General features: G+C 32.0%; 1 non-coding gene across 1 annotated transcript; it reads left to right on the forward strand.

Annotated features, from left to right (window-relative positions):
* Nucleotides 1-415: 415 nt before the first annotated feature.
* TRNAG-ACC (transfer RNA glycine (anticodon ACC)) lies at nucleotides 416-486 on the forward strand. Its single transcript has one exon. It is a non-coding gene; the product is annotated as a tRNA-Gly (tRNA).
* Nucleotides 487-4,741: the final 4,255 nt, after the last annotated feature.

The following is a 4,741-nucleotide window of genomic DNA, read 5'->3' on the forward strand; positions in this document are numbered from 1 at the left end:
ATATAGAGTTCTAACAGAATTACTTGTAAAAAAATTACCTGTGTGACATGGATATATCAAAAATGCTACAGATTCTGGATCATAAGGGTCAGTTCATCAAAAGAGATGCCTCCATCTCTTGTTTAATGACTGATTAATTCCTGAAAACTCTGTTGTTTAAGACAATACCATCACATAAAAGTATCTCCATTTACTTTAAAAAACTTTTTTTTGATATGAAAATAAAGAAAATGCATCCTCACAAACAGGGGAAAATATAAAAGTTTACATCAGAAAGAATAATTTTTAAAACTTTTTATTTTGTGATAATTATAAACCCACAAAAAACTTGCAAGCATGCCACAGAGAAGTTCCACACCCATGAACCAGTTTCCCCCAATGGTAACATCTTACAAAACTATAACACATTGGGGGTGCAAGGGTAGTTCAGTGGTAGAATTCTCACTTACCATGCGGGAGACCCAGGTTCGATTCCTGGCCCATGCACTTCCCAAATAAACAAGCAAACAAACAAATGAAAAACCACCAAACAAGAATGCAATAAATGGTGCTGCAATAAGGGGATACTCATATGGAAAAAGAATGAAATGTGACCCCTGCCATACAGCATACAAAAAGTACAAAACAAAACTATAGCACATTATTAAAACCAAGTAATTGACATTTGGCATAGTACAATGAACTAGATTTATTCTGATTCTACAAGTTTTTATGAACACTCATTTGTGTGTGTTTGTGTGTATGGTTCTATGAAATTTAATCACACGTATAGATTTATACAACCACCACCACAATCAAGACATTGAATTGTTCTGTCACCAAAGAAGAGCTCTTCTATGTTACCTCTTTACAGTTGCACCTTCCACTCCCTCCTTTAATCCCCCTGGCAACCATTGTTTTTCTTCTCGAGAATTATGTCATTTTGAGAATGTTATATAAATGGAATCATACAGTACGTTATCTATTGAGATTGGCATTTTCACTCAGCATAATGACCCTCACCATAACAACTAAGTTGTTGCATATATCAGTAGTTCACTCCTGTTTATGGCTGTGTAGTAGTAATCCATGGTATGGATATATCAGTTTGTTTATTTAGTAACCCATTTGGGTTTTTTTCCAGTTTTGGATGTTACCCACAAAGATGCTATTTATGTTTGTGTACAAGTATTGCATGGACAAAAATTTTCATTTCTCCAGGATAAATGCCCAGAGCTGTGATTGCTGGATTATGTGGTAAATGCATGTTTAACTTTTGGAGAAACAGCCAAACTGTTTTCCAGAGTAGCTATGCAATTTTACTTCCCTGCCAGAAATATGTAAGTGATCCAGTTTCTCCATATCATCACCAGCTCTTTGTGTCACTTTTTTTTAGCCATTCTACTAGGTGGGTGCTGGTTTCTCATTGTGGTTTTAATTTGAATTTCCCTAATGGTTAATGATGTTGAACATTTCTCATGTGCCTAGTTTCCATTCATATACCTTTTTTTGTCAAGTGTCCAAGTCTTTTGTCCTTTTTCTAATTGTATTGTATGTTTTCTTTACATCTTCTGTATGTGAATCCTTTCTCAGTTATGTGATTTGCAAATATTTTTTCCCAGTCCCTGGCTTTTCTTTTCAATCTCTTCATCTCACAGAGCAAACATTTTAAATTTTGCTGGGGTCCATTTAGTTGATTTTTTTTCCTTTATGGGTGGTTTTTTGATGTAATGTCCAATAACGCCCTATGTAACAAAGATTTTTCTGATGTTCTTTCCTATAAATTTTACAGTTTTACATTTTATATTTATATATATGTTCCATTTTGGTTATTTTTGTATAAAGTGTGAGATTTTTTTACCTATTGATGCCCAATTTGTTCCAACACCACTTGTTGACAGACTATTCTTCTTCCATTGAACTGCTTTTGCACCTTCCCCCCAAATCAATTGGATGTATTTGTGTGGCTCTGTTTGGGGGTTTTCTATTCTGTTACATTGGTCCGTATATCTATTCCTCCACCAATACTACACTGTCTGTTATTTGCTAGATATATAGTAAGTCTTAAAATTGGGAAGCGTGACTCCTCCAGTTTTATTTTTCTTTTCAATATTGGTTTAGATATTCTAATTCCTTTGCTTTTCCATATAGATCTTAAAATAAACTAGTGCATATCTATAAAAATACTATTGAGAGTTTGATAGGAATTTCTTTGAATCTATAGATCAATTTGGGGAGAATTCACATCCTTACTATGTTGAAATTTTTAGTCCATGAGCATGGTGTTGTCTTTCCATTTATTGAAATCTTTGTTGATTTATTTCAACAAAATTCTGCAATTTTTAGCACATAGTTTCTGCACATGTTTGTTAAATGTATACTTAGGTGTTCATATTTTGAGATAATTATAAATAGTATTGTTTTTAGTTTTAGTTTCCAATAGTTCCTTGTTAGTATATAAACATGAGATTAAGTTTTGTGGTTTAACCTTGCTAAACTTACTTATTAGTTCTCATATTTTCCTGTAGATTCCTTGAAGTGTTTCGACATAGACAATCATATCATCTGCAGATAGGAAGAGTTTATTTATTGCTTTCTAATCTCTAGAACTTTTATATCCTTTTCTTGCATTATTGACTAGGCTAAGACTGGTACTACTGAGTTAAATAAGAATGATTAGGGCAAACATCCTTGCCTTGTCCCAGATTTTAGTATGATGCTAACCATAGATTTTTTTTCAAATAACCTTTATCGGTGAGAAAGTTTCTTTAAATTCCTAGTTTCTGAGAGTTTTTTTCTCATAAATTGAGGCAGGATTTTGTTAAATGCTTTTTCTGCAATTAACAAATCAATTAACACAATCATGTGCTATTTTATATCAAGCAGTTCATATAGTGGCTTCACATTGATTGATTGTGTAATACTGAACAACACTTGCATTCCTGGAGTAAACCACCTCTCTTGTGGCATACAGTTCTTTTTATATATTGCTGGATTTGATTTGTTAATATTTGGTTGAAAATTTTTGCGTCTATGTTCATGAGAGATATTAGTTTTTAATTTTCTTTTTTTGTGCGATTCAACCACAGTTGAATTTACATGTGTAGAGTTCTTTGTAGTATCCCCTTATTATCCTTTTAATATCTATAATGTCCATAATGATATCCTTTTTCATTCCTAACATTAGTAAATTCTGGCTTCTCATTTTTTCTTTGTCAATCTTTCTAGAGGTTTATCAATTTTATTGTTCATTCTGATGACTCAAATTTAATTTTCATTCATTTTTGCATTGATTTTGGTTTCAATTTCATTTATTTCTATTCTAATTTTATCACTTTCTTATGTCTCCTTGCTTTGCGGTTTATCTTCTTTTTCTACTTTGTTGAAATAGAAGCTTAGATTATTTGAAGCCTTTATTTTCTCTATTATAAATATTTAATGTTATAAATTTTCCTTTATGCACTATTTTAACTATATTTCACAAGTTTTGATATGCTGAATTTTTTTCATTTAGTTCTATGTTGTTTTTTCACTTCCCTTGAGACTTCTTTGACCTTTAGATTGCTTAGAAATGTGTGGTTTAATTTCCAAGTATTTAGACATTTACTTGTTCTTTTCCTATTATGGAGTTTTAGTCTGATTCAATTATGACAAGAGATCATACCGTATATGATCTTACTTCTTTTAAATTGTTGAGGTTTTTTTTTATAGCCAAGAATATCATCTATCTTTGTAACTGCTACAATAGGCTTGAAAAAAAAGTGAATTCTGCTGTTGTTGGGAAAAGTCAGTTCAGTTCTTCTACATCCTTGCTGATTTTCTGTGTAATGTTTCTATCACTTATTGAGAGAGTAGGATTGAAATCCCCAAGTATAATTGGGAGTCTGTTTCTCCTTTCACTTCTGTTAAATTTTGCTTCAAGTATTTTGAAGCTCCACTATTTGCTAATACACATTTAGGATTGTTATGTTATGGTGATGGGCTGTCTCTTTTGTCATTATGTAATATACCTCTTTGTCACAGGCAATTTTCTTGCCTCTTAAGTCTACCGTATATAATATTAGTTTAGCCATTCCAGGTTTCTTTTGATTAGTGTTTATATGTTGTGTCTTTTTACATCCATTTAATTTTGTCTTATCTATATCAGCATCTTGGAAATGAGTTTCCTATATACAGCATATAGTTTCCTATATACACCATTTTAAAAAAATCTCTGCCAATCACTATATTACCTGCTGTATTTATGCCATTTACATTTAACACAATCATTGATATGTTAAGACTTACATTCTCTTCAGCATTTGAGTCTTATTAGGATGTGTCTTGGAGTGGGTCTATTTGGGTTTATTCTACTTGGGGTTCATTGGGCTTCTTTGATTTGCATACTGACGTCTTTTATAAAGGTTGAGAAGTTTTTCCCCATTATCTCCTCAACTAATCTTCCTAGCCCTTATTCTCCATCTTGGACACCAGTGTTTCTTATAAGTGTGTGCTTTGTTTTGTCCAACATTTCCTGAAGATATAATTTCAATTTTCCATCTTTTTTGCCATTTGTTCTCTTGTACATTCTATTCCAGTTGTCCTTCTACTTTATTTATTGTTTTTTCTGCCTCCTCAAATATGCTATTGTGTGTCTCTAGTATATTTTAAATTTTGTCTACACTGTCTTTCTGTGATATTGTTATTTTTCTATTTATTCTTTCAAATTCTTCCTTACGCTCTTCCTGTATCTTCTTGATATCCTTTAGCCAACCCATTGTCT

The sequence above is a fragment of the Tamandua tetradactyla genome, chromosome X (assembly GCF_023851605.1).
Source record: "Tamandua tetradactyla isolate mTamTet1 chromosome X, mTamTet1.pri, whole genome shotgun sequence".
Classification (NCBI taxonomy): domain Eukaryota; kingdom Metazoa; phylum Chordata; class Mammalia; order Pilosa; family Myrmecophagidae; genus Tamandua; species Tamandua tetradactyla.